The sequence below is a fragment of the Pogoniulus pusillus genome, chromosome 24, assembly GCF_015220805.1.
Source record: "Pogoniulus pusillus isolate bPogPus1 chromosome 24, bPogPus1.pri, whole genome shotgun sequence".
Taxonomy (NCBI): domain Eukaryota; kingdom Metazoa; phylum Chordata; class Aves; order Piciformes; family Lybiidae; genus Pogoniulus; species Pogoniulus pusillus.
This window is the reverse complement of record NC_087287.1, coordinates 3,044,617-3,070,451: the sequence shown is the minus strand read 5'-3', so window position 1 is coordinate 3,070,451 and position 25,835 is coordinate 3,044,617. Positions and strand designations below refer to the sequence as shown.

The 25,835-nt window shown below is 43.1% G+C and overlaps 1 long non-coding RNA gene across 1 annotated transcript in view; it reads right to left on the bottom strand.

Moving 5' to 3' along the window:
* Nucleotides 1–24,641, bottom strand: part of LOC135185899 (uncharacterized) — a 59,761-nt gene extending 35,120 nt beyond the window's left edge. The window contains exons 1-2 of the long non-coding RNA XR_010306681.1: nucleotides 24,599–24,641; nucleotides 23,691–24,095 (exon numbers count right to left, since the gene is read on the bottom strand). This is a non-coding gene — a long non-coding RNA (uncharacterized LOC135185899). The remainder of the gene's footprint in view (nucleotides 1–23,690; nucleotides 24,096–24,598) is intronic.
* Between the last annotated feature and the right edge of the window lie 1,194 nt (nucleotides 24,642–25,835).

Here is a 25,835-nt window from a genome sequence, read left to right as displayed (position 1 = left end):
TCCAATCTATCCAACCAAGATCATCCAGCCTAGCCATGTCCAATCAACCAGATCATGGCACTAAGTGCCGCATCCAAGTTATTCTTGAACACCTTCAGGCACAGCTTACTCCACCACCATTCTGGGCAGCCTGTGTTCAAGAAAAGCCTGGATGGGGCACTTAGGGCCATGGTCTGGTTGACTGGCTGGGGCTGGGTGCTAGGTTGGACTAGATGATCTTGGAGGTCTCTTCCAACCTGCTTGATTCTATATATATACATATATTTTTTTTTTCCCCTGGGAAACCTTATTTCCATGCAGTTAAGATTCGAGGACACAGCAGCCTGCTTGCAAATATTCCACAGCACGATAAACAGCCAAATTAGTAACCTGAATTATTCATTGCCAATTATTTGCTCTTTTTTTTTTTTTCCCCTTTCCAGGATACACTGCACACCACCTGTAATTGCCATTACACAATTCTCCTCCTAACATTGTTTTTGTGTCTGGGCTTTATTTTTCACTCAGTTTTCCATCCTACCTCATCTCCTCCCTGTATTGCGATGCTATTCCGCTAAAATATCTTTTCACAAGCAAATTCCAAATTGCTTCTGTGTGAAACATAATAGCCACTTTCTCCCACTGTCCAAAAAGGCTCTTTAAATTAAAAAGAAGCGACAGTCACCGTGATCTAACAGAGAAAGACGTGACAAAGGTAATAATGTTGGGCAGTATTCACTGTGAAGGCAAAGAATGAAGGCGCAAAACTAGGCAAAGGAGTCCAAAACTGGAGACTGCAATGAACAGATACAATAGAACAGCATCACTTCACCCATTTGGAAATGCTAATGAAGCTGTGAAGACAAAGCTATATGAGGGTTTCACATTGTATAATGACAAGGCTGTAACAGCTCTATTGGAATGGGAAGAGGCAAACCTACTGTTTCTGCACAGATGAGCAACAGCTTCTGAAAGTGCTTCTCAGTTTTCATTCCAATTGTGGTTTTGCTCTAATTGTCTCTCTGTCTGCATACGTAGTGCTTAATTGACAAAGCCACGTGAAACTGGCCAAATAACTTCTGCCCTCACACTTCCCATCTCACTGAATCACACAGCAGTGGGAGTTAGAAGGGACCTCTAGAGATCAACTTGTCCAACCCCCCCGTAAAAGCAGGTTCACCTCGATCAGGTTGTACTGGAACACATCCAGGTGTGTATAGAGACACCACAATCTCTCTGGGCAGCCTGCTCCAGTGCTCTGTTACCTTCAATGTAAAGAAATTTGTCCTCAGCTCTGGTGTGTACCTGTTACCCTTTGCCCTATCACTGGCCACCAGCCTTATCCTCATAACCTTTAGATACTTCTATGCATTGGTAAGGTCCCCTCTCAATCTTCTCTTTTCCAGGCTAAAGAGCCCCGAGTCTCTCAATCTCTTGGCCTCTCCTTGCAAAAGAGATGCTCCAGTCCCTCGGCATCTCTGCCATCCTCCTTTGTACTCTCTCCAGTAGTTCCCTATCCCTCCTCCTCTGGGGAGCCCAGAACTGGGAACAGTCCTGCAGGTGCAACCTCACCAGGGAAGAATAAATGGGAGGGAGAACCTCCCTCAGCCTGCTCGACACGATCTTCTCAATGCACCCCAGAATACCACTGGCCTTCTCAGCCCCAAGGGCACACCTCCTGATGGCTGAACCTGCCACGACCATTTGCAAGCAATGAGGCTGTCGTGGCCAGCTACTGAGAGGAAAGGGCAAGCCAGAGAGACCACGGAGGAGATGGAGTAAGGCACCTAAATGTGCCAGGTTCATCTCTGTAGCCAGATGAGGTAGCTTTTTTGGGCCAACGGGAAATACTGATCTGTAAATAAAGGTCAAAATATTTTGGTTAAAGCAAATGCCCCCTAATGTTAGCTATAACCTCAGAATTAATAGCTGCTATTACAGCCTCTCTCAATTCTCTCTTCATGCTTTTCCTCCCAGGTTTATCTGTTCACCGCCACAGAAGTAGAAATTAGCATTTTAGGCAAGGAATGAGGTGGAGGAAAGTAGCAGGAGAATATGTAAAAGAACTCCCAAATGGAAAATACTCTGTGATGGAAAAGATTATATCAGTACTTACATTTCCTAGTTTCCCCAGATTTCTTCACGTTTAATTTCTTATTTGATTTTGTCCCTGAAAAGACCTGCTGCCTTTTAAATGAGAGAGAATGATTCTTCACTGCCTGAAACATCATTATTCAGTGCTATTAACAGAGGTGAGGTCCATAGTGCAGAAATGTATTTCTCAACATTTAGATTAATTAGAAAAATCAGATTTATCACATTGGTATGTCCTTTCCCTCCCTTTGCTTTGTATTACTGCTTAGATAAATTATATTTTGTTCATACAGAAGCACAGAGAAAATTAAGCTTGAATTCTAATTACCTCCCTCTATTTTTTTTTCCAAGCAGGGGATTGTATTTTTTTCCCTCCCAAGGCTCTATGCAAAAGGAGAAATAGTAATGCATAGCTCCCAGACCTCACTGTGATTCTCTTCCCACAGGTTTTTCTTTTCCTTTCTTTAGGAGGGTTAAAACTCCACTGGTTATTACTGATCACCCCACATTTTATAGTTCTAAACATCCAAATTGGAGAAGAAAAATGATGTCATTCAGGTGACTGATCATAAAGAGATAATGATGAATAATGAGCAGAGCCCACAGCATGAAACCTGCTTTGACAATCATTATGAATTTTTTAGCTTGCTCACAATCAGAATGGGTCAAAGTGCACCCAAAAGGTACAAAGCCAAAAGCAAAAGTCTAACACAAATTGCTTTAAGGTCTCTTAAACTATATGGTGAGAATTGCAACCAATTAAAGTCAGCACTGAGCAACACAAAAGTGCAAAAGATCATTTTGGAGACCTTGTGACTGAACTGTGTCAGATGCAATGCTCTGAACTCACAGGCCATCCAGCTATCTGACTTGATGGAAAATGAAGAGTACTTAAGTCAGGTACTAAAGCTGTATGGAAGGAAGGAAAAAAACATTGCTTCCCAATGCAAAGGAGGTGTCACTAATCATCACAGGATGTTAGGGGCTGGAAGGCACCCAAAGACATCACTGAGTCCAACTCCCCTGCCAGAGCAGGACCATACAATCTAGCTCAGGTCACGCAGGAATGCATCCAGACAAGCCTTAGAAGTCTCCAGAGAAGGAGACCTCACAACCTCTCCAGGCAGCCTGTGCCAGTGCTCTGGGACCTCTACAGTAAAGAAATCCCCCCTTGTATTGAGTCCCTTGCATTGTTTTATCTCTCCAAGAGTAATGTCCATTGCCCTGGAACATGTCTAGCAGTAAACAGGTTTGCAGCTATCAGATGTCTCAGCTCTCTCCAGCATTTGACCAATATCTAACACATTAATGCTGTGGGTTCAGGATCATAGAGCCCATTCCCTTCCAATGCAAAGTGTTTAGAAATGCCTATGCTTTATTAACTACTCTTGATGATCCTGTTAAAAGCAATGGAAAACCCCTACAACTTTAGCACTGTTTTAATGTGGTTGCTCATGCAATGTAGTGATGCTTGATGGGAGTTGTTAGTTGCACAAGGCTCAGACAGTTCCTTCTCTCACGCTCCCAAGTGACTTCATTTTAGCTTTACCTTACAGAACACAGATTGAATGCCAGAGAGGACCTTACAGACTGCCAACTTCCTTCGTCTGAGAGACACACACACACAAAAACTAATCTGAGCTTGTGGAGTTTTGGCAGTTTAGCTCCCCTGGTTCAACTACAGTTTATTAATAATACCATCTCTAAAAACTCAGATCAGCAACAGCTTTATTACTTGGCAGAGAATGGCAGTATGCAGATGCATCCTCTAATACATAATTTACAAAGCCAGTTATACTCTCCTCATTAATAAGGGGGATGGTAAGCTGTTGGTAACTACACCTGGCATCACAAGGATTATTTAGAACACCTCCTGAGAGTTCTTTCTGGGTTTGATGGTCTCTGCAGTGACCCACACATGTCTACTTTTGCGCTTCAGAATCCAATTTCCAGATCCAAAGCCAGATAAATCTCACAATCTGTTCAGTCATTTCCATTTTCATTCCTTTTGCCATTTTTCAGTTGTAATGAGGAAAAGTTACTGATCATTATTAAACTGCTTTCTTTCCTACCATTTTAAGCAAATGGAATGCTTTGTTTTGATTTCATTTTCCCCTTGCGGTAGTAAATAGATGCTCACAGCAGGGATGGAGATGTTTTGGGGAAGCAGTGACTTCAGCACTTTTTCTAGCCACCCAGGAAGTTAATTTTATAGGTGTAACTGAAAGTGTTATGGTGCTGATGAAAAGCAACTGAAGGGTCAGAAGCCAGTGAGTGACTAACACCAATCATATTTAGCTATCCTAAGGCAAACTGCTCAAGTGACTGCAAACTCAACTGAACTTCAGCTCTGCAATGGCCACATGAGATAGCCCTGTAATAGGAGAGCTGAACTAGTTAACACTAAGCTCATGACTAAACAGTGGGGAAAACACCAGGATGCAGACAGTCTTCCCTGTGGGAATAAGAATGTCAGGCATTTCAGAGATCCTAACCAATGAGCAAAGATGAGTTACTCAGGGAAGGTGGTCATTGTATTTCAAAACTCAGGGCTGCTACCTCTGATGTGTACTAGGCAGTGACTAACCTGCCTAATTTAGCCTGACCTTGTGAAATCCTGATCTGTCCTCTGCCGGACAGGAAGGGAAAACAGTGGTTAGACTTGGTGATCCTAAGGGTCTTTTCCAATCTGAATGTCTCTGGGATTCTGTGATATGCCATCAGCCTCCAATTACAGATTACAGGCAAACCTGAGAGCAGCACAGGGTGTCCTGTAACAGAAATGGGCACTAGAGACTTGCAGTCCTACAGTTACTGTCTGTGACTGCAAAGCCTGATCTTCACTCCAAATCCCAAGAGGTAGGAGGCAGGCATGGAGTGAGAGAATGGCCATTTCATTTTAAAACACAAAAGGAATAAGAGGGAAGAGTTTTCTTTGCTCAGCTCTTTAGAAGAAAGCTCATGGACATCTAGCCTCATATAAGGACTCCAGTCTGTAAATCCAAATTTAAAGAGGTAGAAATCCTACAGGTGCTGACCCTTGACCCCTCAGAAAAGAGCCTGGGAGCAGCAGAGTCTCACAACATGTTTTTTTAAAACTTATTCTCAATTTCTTCCCCTGATTTTGCTCTGCAAAGGGACTCAGGCATCCCAGTTACATTCTAGAGCCAAGTAACTAAAATGCAGGCACTGCAGCAGATAATGCTTACCCATCTAAGTTTGATTGACAACAGCTTTTGATCCCTTCCCAAGCAATCTGAATCATTTACAGCCTTTTCTTGACCTTCATTTAAGCACATGTAAATTTTATGCAGTATCTACCCTACCTAAATCACAGGTATCATCAATATCATAAAAACCCTCAAATGTTGGCAGGGTGCTCTGAGCTCCACCAGTGAATAGTTTCACATAGCGGGGAGGGGGGAGAAATTTATATCCAGGGCTTTAAATTGCTTTGCCAAAAGCAAGCCACATTAAATCTCAGATGCAAAGAGGATCATGTGGATATGGAGAGTGTTAAAGGAAAGCATAAAGTGTCTTCTCTGGAACTGAGAAGTGTACATGCATCTAAAAAGACTCCCTGTGATATAAAGGAGAGGGTGAGAAAGATTCCTAGAGACTATCCCTTGTCTGTGTAGAAGTGTCAGCAATTCTTTCTACTGACATATCATTTATTTCCAACCTATCCACACATGTCACCAGCAAAAAAGCTATGCTGCAAGCCAGACCCAAGGGAAAGCAAAGAAAGAGTAATTAATTCTCAAGAACTTCCTCAACCTGCCTGCAGTAGATCCATCAGAGCTCCTGCTCCAGCTGTCTAAGCTCGAGGCAGAGACAGCAGAAAGGGCCCTGGCTGCACAACCTTTCCCTTAGTAACAGCACTGCCTCTCAGCTGGCTGGCAAAGCATTTCTCTGGTTCTCCCCATCACTGTTATTCACAGCCACACACCAGATGGGAAGCTCAAAAGAGAAAATTAATGCAGCTTTTTGGATGGGGTAAGACAAAGAAAACGCTCCTTAAGGACCCAACCTTTTCCTCAGGCTCCCTTTGCAAGGAAATCAACAATTTCCACATTGATACCAGAGTGCAGCCAGTGGTGTAGCACATCTCCCACACCAGGTTTTATCCTTGAGGAGCATATGGCAGCTGAAGTGTTTGTTTCCACTCACTGCTACATACTGACTTCTCTTGGACCAAAAGATTCAGCACTTTTTTGTGTGTTTGAAGTCCACTCTGATGTAGGAATTTGTGCTGGAAATTTCACCAAGCAGAAGGGACTATTGATATGAGTCTCATACACTGACCTGCTTGAGTTGTCATTAAAAAAACCCACAACTCACAAAACTATTAGCCCCTGGGCTAACATGCTGGAGATTTGTGTCCTGTCAGTTTGGCCATTCTGTACCCTTTTGATTCATGACTGTCCAAGCACGGTCAGTGCAGAAGTCTAAAGAAAAAAGCAAAGAAAACAAAGATTCTGTCCTTGAGATATCAGCTCTTCTCTTTCTCACTCATTTTCACATCATGAGTCTCCACAACTCTAAGTCCACCTTTGTACTACTGAACCAATGGATGAATAAATAAGCAGATACATTTACATGCTGAGAGGAGAGATATCTGCATAAAAGAAGTCACAAAGCAGTGACAGGGGGAAGAATGGGAAGAATGAAATATGATGATAGGAGACTCTGTCAAACCTTGAGTCTAGATTTAAAGGCAACATATCAGGGAGAAAGAGTAGACTTCAAAATACTCGGCACCAAGTGATAAAGCAAGTGGAAATGGCCTGGAATTGCACCAGGAGAGGTTCAGACTGGATGTTAGGAAAAGTACATGCACTGAAAAAGTAGCAAGGCATTGAAATAGGATGCCCAAGAGAGTGATGAAGTCACCTCCATCACGTGGACTTGGCACTTTGGGACACTGTTTAAAGGTCACAGCGGTGTTAGGTCAAATGGTTGAACTTGATGACCTCAGAGGGCTTTCCCAACTGAAACAATTCTATGATTGTTTGAATAAGAGCATCAAGTTTAGCAATGGAGGCAATGCAGTCTGGAGGACTGCATAATCAATATCTAATTAACCAAGATCAAATTTTAACCTGTGTTTACAATCCTGGGCAAGCACTCCAGTTTCTGCATGCTGACCACTGTCCACACAGAGTTAGCATGGCAGAACAGAGAAGCTATGGAGGTTTGGGGATGGCAGCAGAATATAGGTATAGGCTGGATGTTAGGAGGAAGTTCTTCATAGAGAGAGTGATTGGCATTGGAATGGGCTGCCCAGGGAGGTGGTGGAGTCACCATCCCTGGAGGTGTTCAAGAAAAGCCTGGATGAGGCACTTGGTGCCATGGTCTGGTTGACTGGCTAGGGCTGGGTGCTAGGTTGGACTGGATGATCTTGGAGGTGTCTTCCAACCTGCTTGATTCTATGATTCTCCCATTACCTGACTAAGGTGAGAAATAAATAAAAAGGAGACACAAGACAGAAGAGAAGAAAAAACAAGAGAGAAAAACCTAAAATAAGTTTTGTTTCTTTCCAGCTTCACTCTTGTATCCTAAATGTTTACTTTCAGAGAAGACACTGAAATAAGAATGAAGCAGACAGCATAGGAAGTAAGCACATACTCCTAATTAGGAAATAGTATTTTATTCCCAAGACAGGTGACTTTTTGGGGTATTTAATAAAGGGAAACCAAGCAAATGGTTTCAACCATTAATGAGAGCTCCTGGGAAATTAAAAATCATGAAAGAAACAAAATCCCATGTAGGGACAAAACAGAGAAGCTGTCGTGATGGCTAAACAGTTGACAGATTATAATGCAATGCTTTGGCACAAAGTTGCAAGAGAATTTCTAGCAGCAACACATCCTTTGGAGACCCCCTCAGAACTAGCTGCCTCTGCTTATTTTCTGACTTTCACTCTAAATTTCCCGTGTTGAAACAAGAAATTTTGCAGTGGTTAAGAATTAAAGCTCAGGCTAAAAGCAAGTGTTGCAATTTGACTTGCTGCAGGATTTACACCTGGTGTAAAATTTGGTTTTGAGATTCTTGTTCCTGTTGAGCTGTTTCTTAGCCCAAAAGCATTCTTACTGAAAGTAGTGGGGCCAGAGAAAAGGCAGGACCTGTTGTGTCAGCTGAAGGCCAACTTCTGTGTCATCAAAGAGGTTTAGGGTGGTATAAAATAGCAACTCATCCTACTGTATCACTCTTGACTTGAAGCCATATGGCCACAGTGTTTCTTTCTTGAGCTGCACATCCAAAACTGTGACCACTTAGAAACTACAAAAGTAGACCCATTCCTTTTTCTCTTCTCTCTCCAATGGAAAACAACTCCAGAGCTAAAAATTAAATTACAGATTCCTTGAAACGTTTTGATTTACTTTCTGGAGACCATTTGGGTACTTCGTATCCAGCCTCAAGATTCTGAAATAAACCCTGAGCACATTGAACACTTTGGGAATTAGACTGAAGGTCTGATTAAGGATCTCTGGTGCACTCTTGAATTTATCAATGCTTCTCTTTCTGCAGCATGAAAAGCCACATTTCTTCCACTATGTCCTGCCAATGACCTTGCTGAAAACATACAATCTGCTTACAGAGGGAGGCAATGTTTGTCTCCACCTTAACAATATTATTCTCCCTGCCTTTCAGACATCTCACTGCCCTTATTTCTGCATGTGTATATTGACATACATAAACATACAGATACACTTCAGAATGGCTTCTTAATTGCCTGCACTTTCACACAACTTCTACTTTCTTTCCAATTTCATGGCAATTTCCCCCAAAGCTTCCAATTTCCACATTGTTAGTTCTCTCGCTCTTCCTAGAGCAAAACACTGCACAGTCTCCCTTAATTTTGATTGCTCTTTGCACTTCTGAAACCAGTTTCCTTGCCCTTCTCTGAGAATGCTACATTCCCCCCACACACACACACCCAACCTTATTTTACTCAACCACAGCCTTTAGATGAACAATTCCTCCTGCTCACTTTCATTTCTTTCTACACTCTTTCAGCCTATTGCCTACTTGCAGGATCTCTCTCTAGGACCTAGCCTACCTCTTCCCACCTGTGTGGCCTGAAATTCAAAGTTCTGCTTGATTATTTTCCATTCTTTCCCTTGCCCATTATTTCCATTGCCCATTCTTTCCCAGCCTTGCCCTGAATGAAGACTTCAGCAGAGTGCCTACTACCACTCTCAAATCTAGTTCTAAAGTTGTTCAGAACTAACAATTAAGCTTTCTCCTTTATTTACCAGGCAATGAAAGCAGCTTCTTGCAGTCTGGCTGAGCAGTGAGAAGCAGCAGCAGCGCTGTGGTAGGCCTGATGGGTCCAAAATAGGCTTATCCATGTCCTGCCTTGCCTAGGCATGTTTTTCTGCTCTACCAGAGAGGCAAGCACAGGAAACTAACACAAAAGAATCTGGAGCCATTGAGTCTGGTCTGCCAGGGTCCTGTGGTAAACAAGGTGCACACACTTAGCTTGTGCCTGCCTAGTGCAAGGCCTGTGCTCTTCCAAATTTGGGTGAAAGTGAGCCTATGGCTTTGCCTAATATGCTAAGGTTTGGCTAACTGCCACCCTGACTGGCTACTCTGTGTCCAGAGGGCAATTAATCTCAGCCCACACTGGTAAAAGGAGACATGCAGGTATACAACATGTTCGGTCACCTGCTCCTCTGCTGCGCTCAGCCGTGCTCTGCCATTGCCTGCTGCTACTGCACACTGCCTTATTGCTTGCTGCTAAACTCCACTGCTGCAAGTAACCAGGAGCAGACCCTGGATGCCTGCATGCGGTTGGCCTGTGCGACATCGTGCTGAGATCCCACAACATCCTGCCTCTACACCTGAAAGTCCTGCTTAGCAGTCCTGGACACAGAGATCATCCAGAGAAGCCAGGAGTCAAGGTCAGAGATCGTCTGTCTCTTTCCCCAGAATATATCCTGGGAAGAATGAAGTCTCAACATCCAACAAGATAGAGACCCCTGAAAGCATTTGGACACTGTCTGGACTGTGGCTAGCCCCTGCAGGTCAGGTAGTAATAATTTGTGAGAAAATGCTTAGAAGTCTCTTGGTAATTCTCCATTGCCTTCTGCCACAGAGCAGAAAGAGTCTGAGCCCATCTACTGGACAAGAGGCATACTGACCGCAAGCGGCATATTGACTGCAGGAACCTTCTCTTCCAGTTCAATTAATGTTCATCTCTTTTGCTGGTTATTACTAGATCTAGATATTATCCATGGAATGTTTCCATGACCGTGCAAGAACCAAAATATCATTAAAATTAGTGGTGGGGGGGTGGTGAGAGTTCAGCATAGCAAAACTAATAAACAAGATTAGTTTTGGGAGAACATCATCTGGCATCGATTAATTTCCCCTCTGCAACCAGCAGCAGGTCTGCCTTTCTCACGTCTCTTTGTTTTTTGGCCTCTTAGATTGAGGTAGAAATTTAATTTCCCCATCACTGGTTGCTTGTACTCACTATAAGTCTTGGCATGGAGCCATGAAGCAAACACAGAAGTCAAAAGTCAGAACTCTGTTCAGAGGAACTACAAAACTAGAGACACAGATCTGCCCTTCAGCCAAATTTAATGCACTTCTTGCACCAGAGACTGTAAAAACATCAGGACTGTACCAGAGTGTTATGAATTTGACACACTGCTCATGTCCAGTCCTAAGAGCAAACCCCACAAGGGCACTTAGAGCACTCTGTTACAGTGCAGCTTAGAGCTTCAGGTGAAGAAGTACATAAAGACAAAGTACATATAAATGTTCTCCAAAAATTTAGGAATTAAGAAAGGTCTCCTAGAGTCTGGGTCCAAGGTAGATCAATCTTTCTTCTTTTCCTTCAGCTAGACTGCCAGTTGATTCATTCATTTTGAGCAGGACAGAATGAGCATGTTTGTTTTGTGGTGTGTCTCTGGTTTAAGTCCTGAGTAATCTGGTAGATTCATAGAAAGACAGCAGAAAAGAGGCAGATCACTAAATATCTACGTTTTCTTACTCCTTACCCACTGGACAAATTAGTGTCTAGGAACATCTGAACTGGATAAGTGCTCTGCTTCCTCCCCCATCCCACCCTTTGCTGCTGTTTGTCATCTTTGCCCTTCAGCTCTCTCCTCTTCCAAAATGCCTGGAGCAGGAAACAAATCACTGCCCAAAGATACAGATCTGGGTTTACTAACAGGTTGCTTCTTATCTACTAAGTGAAACTAAGCAAAATAAACTCCAGGCAGTTCTCATATGACAGGATACAGATCTGGTTTTACTAACAGGTTGCTTCTTACCTACTAAGTGAAACTAAGCAAAATAAACTCCAGATAGCTCTCATATGACAAGATACAGATCTGGTTTTACTAACAGGTTGCTTCTTACCTACTGAGTAAGTGAAACTAAGCAAAATAAACTCCAGGCAGTTCTCATATGACAAGATACAGATCTGGTTTTACTAACAGGTTGCTTCTTACCTACTGAGTAAGTGAAACTAAGCAAAATAAACTCCAGGCAGCTCTCAAATGACAAAAGGTCTTCTTGCCTTCCTTTCTCACTCAGTTCATTAAGTGTGGTAGCTGATAAGGAGAAGGATTTTTGTCTTCCAAGAGAAGGCAGTGAAGCAACTGCTGTTGCATCTCTGCTGTTTCTTTTTCCCTTCCTATGACCTGCTGCTGCTACACCTCAGTCATTACTATCCCCTGGAGCTTTTTGAAACGTTCTGGAAGGAAGCGTTTCTTGTTCCCTTTACCCTTTCATTCTGCAGTGATGATTTTGGTGTGGGGTCTGTCAGGGATGCTGCAGCACAGCCTGAGACACTGTTTTGAATGCTCTAGGACTTGCCTTTTTCAGGCCAAGGCTTCGTGTTCCCTAAAGAAAGGGCCATGCTTGTGATGATGTGACACTGGCATGCCTTTGGAAAGTGCCATTCCCTGCTCATATCTGTATAATATCTGAAAATTAAAGGCTCAAAAGGAAAAAAATACATCCACAAGTATCACATCTGACACTCATCATAGCAACAGACCTATGGTTTCCTAGCCATAATACCTCTCTTATGTGCATTTTAAATCAAGAGACTGCCTTTTGCACCTGGGAAGCTATCGCTATCCAAGATAAAATATAGAGCCAAGTAGCTGGCAGCATGAATTTAATCGGGAGAGCCTGCAGATTTGTCTCCTGTTGTTCACAGAAGCATTGTAAAAGCTCAGAGAGTTAGAAATAAGCTTACTCCTAGCCAAAGTACAGCAAAGAGGAAACCTTCTTCTTAAGTCATTTCACACAGAGAAATAATTTACCAACTCAAAGAGGTTTGCTACTATTGCGGAAGTAGCAATAACATATGGCTTGTTCTTCTTAGTTGATCTGCTGTCTATGCTCCATTTTAGCCCTGTATCTGCTAAAAGCACCTGTAGGCTTGCCAGCAATGTAGGAATTAAAGCAATGACCATTTCTGATCAAGAGAAAAAAATGTATGTTTAAAAAAATAAATCCATTTCTTTATTATTAGCACATTGCTGCTCCTGTGCCTGGATTCCTGAGAGCTTCCAAATAAGAACAGATATGGAAAAGGCAAACTGAGAAAGAGCTCCAGAGCAGAGCAAAGAGGAGCAGAGGAATAGCTGCAGCAACATGAAAGGTGACTATCCATGATCCTGCTCATGTCTGCCTTTTGTAAACACATCTAAGCTGTTCTAGGAAAGTGTTGACAAATCCCAGGCTGACCTGACCCCACATTCCCCCTGTTCCTCAGCAAGTCTCCACACTGATAGTTATGGAAATGTATTCAAGATTGAATCCAACATTTCTGAATCAACGAGGCTTCAATTCTGTCATGCAAACTGTCATGTTATGGAGGTGGGAGAGGAGAGAGACAGACAGAGTGAACAAGAGAGAGTTAAAAAACATTAAGGGAGGTTGTAGCCAGGTGAGGGTTGGTCTCTTCTCCCACGCAACCAGCAATAGAACAAGGGGACACAGTCTCAAGTTGTGCTGGGGGAAGTATAGGCTGGATGTTAGGAGGAAGTTGTTGTCAGAGAGAGTGATTGGCGTTGGAATGGGCTGCCCAGGGAAGTGGTGGAGTCACCATCCCTGGAGGCGTTCAAGAAAAAACTGGATGGGGCATTTGGTGCCATGGTCTGTTTGACTGGATAGGGCTGGGTGCTAGGTTGGACTGGATGAGCTTGGAGGTTTCTTCCAACCTGGCTGATTCTATGATCTTTCAAGGTCCCTTCCAGCCCCTGACACTCTGCAATTCAATGATCTTTAACTACTTTAGGTCACTCGGAGCACCATCGAGTGTTACCTGGAATGTTTCCAAGGAAGGGGCATCTACCACCTCTCTGGGCAACCTGGGCCAGCATTTCACCACCCTCATCACAAAACACTGTTTCCATTGGATCTAATCTAATTCATGCAGTGCTTACACCCTAAGACTGAAGCTGGCACTACAGAGCCATTGTCCCATCAATTATGCCCAGTTGTACAGCAAATATTGAATGATGCACCCAACCATAAATGATCAAAAGCTTCCAGTGATCCATTTTCCTGAATGGAAGCTGGCATTGTCCCAGAGAAGAGATGGAATAATTGAAACTGACTTCTGCATTTTCCTGGAGCAAAGCCAGGTCTCTCCATAGAATCAGCCAGATTGGAAGAGACCTCCAAGATCATCCAGTGCAACCTATCCTCCAGCTCTATCTAATCAACTAAACCATGGCACTAAGTGTTCATCTGTTCCCATTTTAATTATTTTTTCAAGTCATGCTCACTCTCCACCAGACTTTAATCATCATAGAGGACACCTCTCTAATTGAGAGACTCCAAAGCATAAATAAAAGCAATAAAATCATATTTACTCTTAAATTACTGCCCTTAAGACTTTAATCAATCAATTACCACTGACACAGAACATAATAGACATTGCAAGTCAATGACAGATTAATTGTTTTCGTCTGAGTGCAGGAGCTGCTGTACAGGCATTGCTCTTTCAGAACTTGGGATGTGTGGCATTTGTCTTGATTATGAAAACATATCCCTAGTGTGGTCTGCAGAGAGTATGGAAAAGTAATTGCAAAGTATATGCAATTCAGAGGAAAAAAAAGCACCAAACATAGCTAAAACAAAAAAGACTAAGCTTAAGCTGGTGACAGGTTGAGTTCTGCCCTAGGAAACTGAACGAAACAGTAACTGAACACTTTCAGGCCCTATCCAGCATCCTTCCCAGGTGATTTTGTTATGGACTAAGGCAAGTTGGCTGACAAGGAAGGAACCAGGACCTGTATGATTACTTTACTCAAATACAGAAAGCCAAACCACACTCCAAATCCAACAATTTATCATTAGGATAATGTTCTATCTTCTCAGTTCACACAAAGTGGCGCCACAAGTGGCAAAGGAACAGGTAGGAATTATGTTACATGCCAAGAAAATTTAGAAGTGTGTGGCAGCATTCCCAGATACATATTGCCTTCAAAGAGCCAGTTTAAGTGATACATCCTTACACAGCAGCTTGCACACATATGCACTTCCTATTTTAATGTAAAATGTCTCATTAATTAACACAGAGTAACTGGCCCTCATCAATACCCATGTGCAAATCAACACATGGGTAACAGTACTTGCAGCTGCCAGGACAGATGAGGCACTTAGTGCCATGGTCTAGTGGATTGGCTAGGGCTGGGTGCTAGGTTGGACTGGACGAGCTTGGAGGTCTCTTCCAACCTGGTTGATTCTACGATTTGGGTAATAGGTTGGATGTGATGATCTCAAAGGTCTTTTCTAACCTGGTTAACTCTGCCATTCTGTGAACTAGATGATCCTCGTGGTCTCTTCGAACCCTGACTTATTCTAGGATTCCTAATGTCTGCTTTTTGGTCCTCTCATGGGGAAATCCTCAGTCCCTGGGCAGTGCTGAATGCTCCAAGCAGACTACCCATACCCTTACAGATTCTTCCCTACATCTGGTGCCTCAAGTATTTTCTCCTAGGAGAGACTTTTATGACATCTCCTATATCGTCTTGGTGGCTGCTTTAAGAAAACACTCTCTTGCTAAGGTTTGTGAGCATTTCTGAGGTGCAAGACTGCACAATGCTGTAGGTCTGATTAATTTTCTCTTTAACTGTGTGGCTTCATTAAAAGCAAACAAAATTCCAAGCCTGATGAAACCCAAAGGACATTTACATCTGCCTCTCTGTGCTTTAGAGCGAGCTCCCCAAAACTGATGTTAGCCTCCTTGTTGGTCTCCTTTTGGTGTCTTTTTTTTTTGAACTGCTGCTATTGTGATTGTGCCATTTTTCTACCTCACCCTGCTGCATGTGTTTTTCTCAACTTTCACATGCTTTAAAGTCACTAAGTCAAAATTGTGTTTTACTTCTTCTGTAATGACAAGGCATGCACATGACATGCAAAGCCTGTGAGGTATCAATCACTATTTACCTCTTTCCTCTAAAAGAATTCACCTTGTTCATTCAAAAAACACCCAACAGACTTCAAAGTTGATGCCTTGAACTGAGCAGCTGATGAAATGAATGTCTCTAATACTAATGGATTTAACTAACTAAACAACCAGGGTGGTGTTTAGCCTCCTTAATGTGTTTCTATATCGGATGTCACTAATGGAATTTAGTGGATTTAATTCTCTCCTGCTTAAAAGCTTTTATTTATAATAGGTTTTTGGGGTATTAATGTGGTAAATTTAAATTACAGTAATTAGGGAAGTTTACTTTAATGTCTCATGAGTTCTATTGCTGGTTTTAGTAAAGCAACTACTTTTAAAGTAGGGCTTGAAACGCTGTATAACTGTCAAGACACGAAGCACGGTGGGAGAATGAGCTATCCAAACCCATTACATATCTATTAGACACCACCAGATCGCAAAGGTTACCCAAGGCAGGGAAGAGCTTGTCACCCTCTGTTTGGCAGGTGCAAACAGCCTGGGTGACTTGATAAAACTGAAAAAAGTGTTGAGGGGTTGGCTGATGGAGAACAGAACTGCAGTGGAGAAGCTTAAGCCTTGGACCACTAGGGAAATTACTGGAAAATGTCAACAGTTGTTGAAATCAAGCATTTATCACAAGCAAATACATGTGCTCTTTAGAAACATCTACCCCAGCCACAGCAAATTTGTCTGCACACTGGTCTCAGAGGGACCTACTCTTTCAAAGCAGCTTGTTGAGGACTGGGTAACAGCAAAAAGCAGACCAAAGCAAGCATGGTGCCCCTGCACTCCCTTATTCCTGCTGTGTTGCAGAAACATTCAGCTTTTCTTAGTCTAACTGAAGCACTCAGGATAATGTTCTGGTGCACATAGGCTTGAAAACAAAATTGAAACACATTTCCATTTTCTGATTCATTCCAACCTCTTAAAACAACATGGCTCTTGGCACCTGCTCTGGTGTGTGCCTTTCCCTGTCACCATCTTTGTGACAACACTGCTGCAGGAAAGGGAATACAGCTAACTTAATTGCTCTTGCTTAGATGTTTCTTAGAAAATAGAAGAGCTCTCATTACAAGCATTATATTATATATAGGTTCAAAAAACCCACCCAGCTGATAAATTCTTCCAAAATAGCATAACAAAGCAACACAGAGCTGAGCTGCATGCTTAAAGCATTTCACTACAGCTAAGGAAACACCCAGAGAATTCAGCTCAGACATCCACAAGCAGGATTTGTTTTACCTGAGAGACATTGCCACGCAGGTATTTCAACCTTCTGCTGTATTAAGAAACAACTCAGCTATGTGCTTAGAGCTTTACACAACAATTGCAGCTGACAAAGAATGCTACCTTAATTTTGTATGACCTGCAAAGGTTCGCTCCTGCTTCACAGCATCCTTCCACCATGCCACAACCAGAACAGTTTCTCAGCCACCGCTATTTATTGACCAACAGCTGAGGCATCTCAGTGCCAATTAGCTCAACATGCCAACTTAAGAGTTCATTCTGCTCTCAGCCAAACAAGGGCTACAGCTTAGGAGCTTGCTCTGTCGCTAGCCAGCCAAAGGCTACATCTCCAATTCCCACAACAACCAGCTGCAGGTTCACCCCAGCACATACAGCTCTCATTTTCCTATTTCATTAAGTCACATAAAGAAAAACCAGTTAACTTACTCTGGTGAGTTCCTTGTCATTAGTGGTAGTATCTTCTCTGAGTACTCTGTGTGTGTGTTATCAGTGCAAAATTATCTCTTGAATTAGAGGTCCAGGAAAGAGATGGTTCAGATTAATCTTTTGCCTATGTTCCTGCTCTAGCAGTGTGAGCAGCACAAGGAACACCACACAGCTGTTCCAGTCCCCTTAAGCTCTTGACACATTGAGTTCACCTGAGCATTAGCTGCTTTTGTTGGCAATTCCCTTCACTAACATCTGTGAGATCTGAACTTTCTTTTAGTAGTGGGAAAAACCAACATTTCAACAGAGTTTCCTTAATGAGGCTTTGACCCACATAGTGATTAAGCAGAAATTATAGGTTGTCTTGCCCAAGTGAGAATGGATGTGAGTTTTTGTGAAGGAAGAAAACAATGAACCTCCTGAATTTATGGCTATGTAGGTAACTCCTCTCACATCAGCCTAACAAAGTAAATGTGTGGTACTGTACTAGTTAACCTCATTGGCTAAAGTAGGGCTCAAAATAGAGCTCAGGATTGAATAAGCTTTCTTTATAGGTTTCACCCACAGAGACAATTATAGTGTTCTGTTTTTGGAAAGGGATAAGCAATTTATAGTCTAACAAACCTCCCTTCCTAGGATTCCAGCTCCTTAATTCATTGGGAGCTTGATCTTCTTTATGGTCACCTACCCAGTGCTGCATTTCACACACAGATGAGCCCAGTTCCTCCCTGAGCAAGTTCTAACAGCACTCAGCCCTAAAACAAGCTGTCCTGCAGCCACCTCAGGAAGGCAAAAGGGAGAAGTTATGCTGCCAGGGAGCAGATCCACTCGGGGAGCTTCCAAGAGGGAAGTGTAAAAGCTGATTTCTGCGTACGCAAAGAGCTCTGTCAAATCTGCCTTTTAGGGAATGTGCTGCTGAATGTAATCAAGAGAATATCACACAGAGAAGTCAAACCTAGCATATGGCAAAAAAAAAAAAAATCAGACAATGCACAGGCTGTTCCCACATAAGAAAACAGCCTTTAGGCACAGGTAACAAAATAAACATGCAGCAAACCCAGTCAGAAGCAGAAAGGCAAAGGAGCTCTGAGTAAGTTAGAAGACACTCCTCAAGTATGCAAGGCAAGAAATCAAAGGAGCAAAATGAGTTATCAGTCACCACAGAATAGCAGCTTTTAGCCTAGGATGAAAAAAAAAATTAATCACAAACCTCACAAATAACAATTCACCACAAAACAGAGGGCTTATTGACTTGCTAAATTAAAATCCTTTTATCTGACAGCTCAGGAGATTTAAATGAAGCAAAAAGAGAGAAAGAAACAACAACAAAATCCACCCTAGGACACACTCTGTTTATTTAGTGTGTTTGTGGTAGCTTCTAATTTAAATGAGTTTCCTTGGCAGTTCTGTGGTAGCAATCTCCTCCTGGTATTCATCAAAGTAACAGAGGGAAAATAGGGCTGCAGTGATAGGATGAGGGCAATCATAGAGTCAGACAGTCGGAAGAGAGCTCCAAGTGCATCCAGTCCAACCCAGCACCCAGCCCTGGCCAACCAACCAGACCATGGCACTAAGTGCCCCAGCCAGGCTTTGCCTAAACACCCCCAGGGACTGAGACTCCACCACCTCCCTGGGCAGCCCATTCCAATGCCAATCACTCTCTCTGGCAGGAACATCCTCCTAACATCCAGCCTAGATCTGTCCTGGCACAACTTGAGGCTGTGTCCCCTTGTTCTGTTGCTGGCTGCCTGGCAGAAGAGCCCAACCCCACCTGGCTACAACCTCTCTTCAGGTAGCTGCAGCCAGCAATGAGCTCTGCCCTGAGCCTCCTCTGCTGCAGGCTGCACACCCCCAGCTCCCTCAGCCTCTCCTCACAGGGCTGTGCTCCAGGCCCCTCACCAGCTTTGTCGCCCTCTTGTGGACACATTCCAGTGTCTCAACATCTCTCTTGAATTGAGGAGTCCAGAACTGGACACAGCCAAGGGGTGGCCTGAGCAGTGCTGAGCACAGGGGCAGAATAACCTCCCTTGTCTTGCTGACCACACTGCTCCTGAGCCAGCCCAGGATGCCATTGGCTCTGCTGCCCACTTGAGCACACTGCTGCCTCATCTTCAGGTACTATCCACCAGGAAATTTAGATTGGATGTTAGCAACAAGTTCTGCACCACAAGGGTGCTGGAAAAATGCAACAGGTTGCCCAGGCAGGCAGTTGAGGCTCCATGCCTGGAGATATTCAAGGTCAGGATCGATAGGGCTCTGAGCAAGCTGCTCTAGTGGAAGATGTCCCTGCTCACTGCAGGGGGGTTGGGCTGGATGACCCTTGGGGGTCACTTCCAACTCAGACCATTCTATGATTCCATGACTGGGTTCGAAACATAACCTTATTGCTATTGCAAACAAAGGTTTTGGCTTAGGTTATTCACACTGAGTCTATGTTCATGTGGAAAAAAACAACCATTCAGCTCCACTGCTCATGTGCCATGAAACTTAACTAAGCTGAAATGATTACTTCTGATGATTGGTAAATAAATAAAGCATGCAAAGTAATATGCCAGCTTAACACTCTCCTTTGAAAAGGATTTTATTTCTGGCTCTAGCAAGGTTGATGCAGTTCACCTAGAAGACCTGAAGCCTCTTTAAGACAAGTTCTTTTTAAGGGTCTGGAATTCTAACAGGTTTGAATTAAATTTTCCCTGCTCCCTAGACTGAAATTACTGATCAAAAACGTTCACAACACTAGCTGATGTCTGCCTATCAATTTTTCCTCTATCAGTTTTTCTTCCTGGAAAAATCAAACTTATTTCTACTAGAGCATGCATAATGCCATCTTCAGAAGCAAATTGGAAAGTTAATAGGAATGTGAAAATGTTAAACTGCACACAGTGCTGGGGAAGAAAGCTGATAAAATGGTCAGTTTGCAGCTGTCTTTTTGCAGGCTGGAATAAACCATAACCTCTTTATAATCTTGATAATTTTACTTCAGTATGGTCTTGGAAAAATGGGATTCTTGGCAAAGTGCAATTCAGCCATAATCATGCATTTCAAAAGCCCAGCAAGGCAGTGTTTGAAGCCTCCCAAGCAAGAAAAGGATTACACATTCAGATAGATCATACTGCCCCACTTTCATCAGTCACAATGATGAGAAAAGCAATGGTTGGGCTCCTAAATAGAGCTCATTACAGTTTTCTTTTCGTTCTGCTTTGAAGTTATCCATTACAGTGCTTACTGCCCTCCCGATGAGAAATTAAGTGTAGATGCATTCATCATGCTCAGAGCTAGAAATCAAGGTAAATACTATGCCATGGAGGAACCAGCAAGCTGCAAGAACATCAAAGGTGTTCACATTCTTTGACAGAAGATCAGATATTGTGTGATTTTTATCCAGCCCCTTGTCCTGCAATCAAATTCTTCAGCAGTGGAATATCTAGCACTGACCCTGTGAAGTCTCAACACAAGAACAGAGCTGTAATTAAGGAAGAGGAAACTGCTTATCAGCAGCTAATCAGGTACTGTGCAGCATGGCAGTAAACAGCACTCCAGAACTGACTTCTGCTTCTGCCACAAAATCAAAACTTACGACACTACAGGGTCACAGAATGGCTTGTGCTGAAAAGGACTTTAGGGACCATCTGCTCCAACCTCTCTTCTACAGGGATACCTCTCAACTAGAAGCTGCTCCAGTCCTCATTCAACCCAGCCTTATAAACCCCCAGGGAGGAGGCATCCACAACCTTCCTGGGCAACCTATTCCAGAGTCTCACCACCCTCGTACTGAAGAACTTCTTCCTAAGATCGAGTCTAAAGCTACTCTGTCTCAGCTCTAAACCTATTGCTAGACTCCCTCATGAAAAGTCACTCTCCAGCCCTCCTGTAGGAACCCTTCAGGTATCGGAAAGCAGCTATTGGGTCTCCCTGGAGTCCTCTCCAGGCTGAACAACCCCAGCTCCTCCAGCCTGTCCTCATAGCAGAGGTATTCCAGCCCTATCTGTACAAAGCGGTGCCATACCCACAGGGTGCAGCAACCATGCTGCTATTTTACTTACTGAACTAATCTACTTAGAATAGGCTGCTTCCAGGGTTGCTGGAGACTCAGAATCAAACACAGGTCAAATTCAGATGCTGAAGTCTTCTTATTGCCAAGACACCAGACGGAAGACTGTTGGAGGGATAGAGAGAATGTTAAGCTACATATATTGCTGAAGCTGTTTTGCATGGACTTGTTCTGCTATGTAACTTTACAGACAAAAACTTATCTTACTTCAAGTTCACTAGAAATGAGAAATAATAACTGTAATATCTCTTGTATTAATGCTTTTTTCATAACTATGCCATTGTGTTCCTTTGGGGAGCACAGGATGGATAATGTGATCTGCAATTATTTTAGGTGATTTACTCTTTCAGCCCAAAAAATACAATAAATAATAATGGTTTAAAAAATGTCCTTCAATATTTCCTTTCCAATTTAAATGCAGTAACTGTTAGTGCCTCCTTCCATCAGCTGCATTCAGCATTTCTGGATTGCATGCACAAGTAGGTACCCTTTTTTTTGGATAAAGATTTGCAGGAGATGGAAATATTAATGCCTGCATCTTTATGACATTTTCTAAGTGGAGGAGCTCTAATAGCTTATGCTAGCAGACAGCTGGAAAAGAGCTGCCAAACGTTGCCCTGGAGCTGCTGTAGAACAGCAACTAGCAACAAACTTGATCCACCATCAACTACTGACTTCAGCCACTTAAATATAAACACCAGGGTATGAGTGCCATCACGATTTTGACCCAAAATTAAGAGTAATTGTGTTAAATCAACTCTGCATTTGACAATAGGCCAAAGAAATCTCTGGAATGGAGAATTAATTAACTAATTGTGTCCCTGTCTGAACTTCTCAGAACTTCTTTCCCTAACTTTTTCTACTCTGGGAAAAAAATTAAATGTTGACTCTAATTGTTTTAGTAATTCCAGGTGCTCACTTCAGTACTCTACTAAGCAGAACTATGAGTTGGAGCTTTGAGGTCCCTCCCGACCTAAACCATTCTGTGATCCTGTATTAATTACATAAAAACTACATAGCTACATAAAAAAAGTAAGAGGAAAGCTTTGATTAACTGGTCTGTGCTTTTCTGGGCTGTCCTGGCTGAATTTTAGGCTATCAGGTAGTGACAGGAATAGGGAGGATGGAGCAAAGCTGGAGGTGGGGAGATTAGACTGGATGTGAGGAGGAAGTTGTTCAGCATGAGAGTGGTGAGAGGCTGGAATGGGTTGCCCAGGGAGGTGGTTGAGGCTCCATCCCGGGAGGTGTTTAAGGCCAGGCTGGATAAGGCTGTGGGCAGCCTGCTCTAGGGTAGGGTGTCCCTGCCCATGGCAGGGGGGCTGGAACTAGATGATCCTTGTGGTCCCTTCCAACCCTGACTGATTCTATGAGTCTATGATAATTAATCAAGCCCCTAATTCCTCCTCATTGTTTTGTTGTGTTGGTTTATATGCATTTATTTTTCCACCAGCTCTTTGTCACTTTGGTATGAGATGCTTTTGCTAAATGATTTACAACCATATATGTTATTGCAGGTCAGTAATGCAAGCACACTGACAAGCAGAAATCCTGCAACTCTCTCCTGCACCCATCTCTACTTTTCCCTTCATAAAAAACAAAGTCAAGTCTCCTTATTAAGGAGAAGAGAGTGGAGGTAAATTTAGCTCTTCATGTTCCCATGTTGCTGGCATAGCAGAATGCACAAACCTTACCTTCACCTATGGAAATTGTTCAGGTTTTGGGAGTTCCTTCTGGACAAAAACATCAAACTAAAAATAACAGTGCCACAGTAAAACTGCCCTCATTCTCAGTGCAGTATGTTGAGATCCCATTGCATACATCACTTGTAGGTCACCTTTGGGATCAATGCGTTTCCTAATTTTAGGCTACTTGATGTCACTGTTAGATTGATGATACATAATAGCCAAGGGCAGATGTGGTCAATACTTGCTTGGCATTTTCCTCTCTGAACTCAGGGCTGAAGCAGATACCTTATCCTCAACAACCAGGAGAAAGCAGAAGAGAAGGCACTGGGTCGTTGGTAAGCTGCAGCACAGGCAGTTCTACCTCAACCCAAGGGGGAACTTCTTGACTGTAAGGGTCCCAGAGCACTGGCAGAGGCTGCCCAGAAAGGTTGTGGAGTCTCTTTCTCTGGAGAGTTTCAAGGTCTGTCTGGATGTGTTCATGTGTGACCTGAGCTAGGTTGTATGGTCCTGCTCTGGCAGGGGCTACTCAATGCTCTCTTTGGGTTCCTTCCAACCTCTAACATCCTGTGATCCTGTGATCTTCTGGTAGTGCACGCTTGGCAAAACAGCCTCTTTGTGATGGCTTTAGGCAATTCTGTTCACAGGAGGGTCTCACTCTTTTCATTTTATTAAAGCCCCCCAAACTAAAACTACCTCTCTATCCATAATTTCCTTCCTTTCTATTCCTGCTTTAACACATTCTCATTTTTCTTTGGGAAATACTGATCTTTACAATTACCTGAAAGGAGGTTGCAGCCAAGTAGGGTCGGTTTCTTCTCCCAGGCAAATGGTGACAGAATGAGAGGACACAGCCTCAGGCTGTGCCAGGACAGGTTTAGGCTGGACATTAGGAAGAAGTTCTTCATAACAAAACTGATTGGCATTGAAATGGGCTGCCTGGGGAGATGGTGGAGTCACCATCCCTGAAGGTGTTTAAGAGGAGGCTGAATGAGGCACTTAGTGCCATGGTCTAGTTGATAGGACAGGGCTGAGTCATAGGTTGACCTGGATGAGCTTGGAGATCTCTTCCAACATGGTTGACTGTATGATTATGTTTCTATGTTTCAGTTAATTAGAAGGGTTAGGTGATAGGTTGGACTTGATGATTCTAGAGATCTTTTCCAACTTGGTTCATCCTGTGATTCTGTAAAAGAGAAACAAAAAACCCAAGCAGTATTATTTCAAGCCTACTGCAGAAAAAGCAAGGGGCTTTTTTCTGTTACATATACTGAGTCTTTAGTTCAGGCATTACACCTGCACAGCATTTCATCTAAAAAACAACACTCCCACAAAACCTTCCCCATCACCCATTTTAATTACTTAGCTATCATCATCCAGTAATACCTTTTAAAGCATTTCAATCACCTTCTTTCTCCTCACTGTTTTCCCATTATTTTAGTTTTCCTGCCTTCTGCCACAGGGAACCAGCAATATCACAAAGGTATTAAAGAGTGGGTTGGTAGCTTTTCTTTAAGCAATAAATTATGTTACCTCACAGCCTGTCTAGAATAAAGAGCTTTGTGACTTTACTTCCCTGAATCCAAACTGTGGATAATTTCCATAAGCAACTCAAGAACACTTTGAGTTCTCTCTTTACTAAATTAAACATTGATTTTTTTTTTAATTATTATTTTTTTACATCCTTACCTTCATTTTTTCTTCATTTTCAATAAGGAGGAACCCATTTTCTACTGTCTGAAAAAGAAAACCCACAAAACAAACAATTTGACATATATCACCATTTCAAAAATAAGATTTTCCTGAAGCTTGGCATTTCTCAAGATCCATGATTAAATCCCAGAATAGTCAATGTTTTTTAAAGTGATTTCAGGTAAAAATATTAACAATCATCTACTCCAACCTCCTTACCATGGGCAGGGACACCTTTCCCCCCAGACTCAAGGTCTCATCCAACCCGAGGTTGAACACCTTCAGGGAGGAGGCACTGAAACCTCTCTGAGCAGTCTGTTCCAGGGTCTCACCATTCTCATACTGAAAAGCTTCTTCCAAAGATCTGGTCTAAAGCTACTCTTTCTCAGCTTCAAACCATTCCCCCTTGTCCTGTCACTAGACACCCTTATGAAAAGCCCCTTACAAGACCTTTTGCACAGGTGGGACTCCCCTTATCTTAATGCCAAGGGCAGATACTTCACTGCTTCAGAGACCTCTTTGTGAGCTGTGAATGTTACAGCCTTATCTATCACACAGTGCAAAACTCTCTCTTTGAAGCAAGAGAAGCACGAGTGGCTCACCCATTTCCATAAGCCATATAAACCCCTCTCTCCCTTGGTAAATTAGGAGTTCCTGAAAGTGCTGTGAGGCATTTGCACAGCTTGTAGAACACACTGCTGCGTTGAAATGCCTCGCTCCGAAGCTGCAGGCAGGCAGGCAAGCCCGACAGTTCCAACTGTGAATCTTGGCACCCTTGATAACCAAGGATGCCATTACTGCTCTCAAAGTGCCTTGCAATCAGTGGGGGATGCTTGGGCATGCAGAATGTATAGCTTTCATGGCATAAGGAAGTGCAGTTTAGGTACACAGGCTGGAGAGGTTTCTGAGTGATTTCTGACTTGTTTGGTAGCCAATGTCACAACATCCATAGGAGTCTGCTGACCTCTCTCCCTAGATGATCCATGTCCCTAGGGGGACCTGGACAGGCTGGAGAGGTGTGCCCAGGCCAACCTCAGGACATTCAACAGGGCCAAGTGTAAGGTCCTGCACCTGGGTGGGTGCAATCCCAAGCACAACTCCAGGCTGAGTGGGGAATGGCTGAAAGCAGCTCCGAGGAACAGGCCCTGGGGGTCTGGAGTGATGAAAAGCTCAACAGGAGCCTGCAGCGTGAGTGCAGCCCAGACACAACCCTGTGCTGGGCTGCATCAAGAGC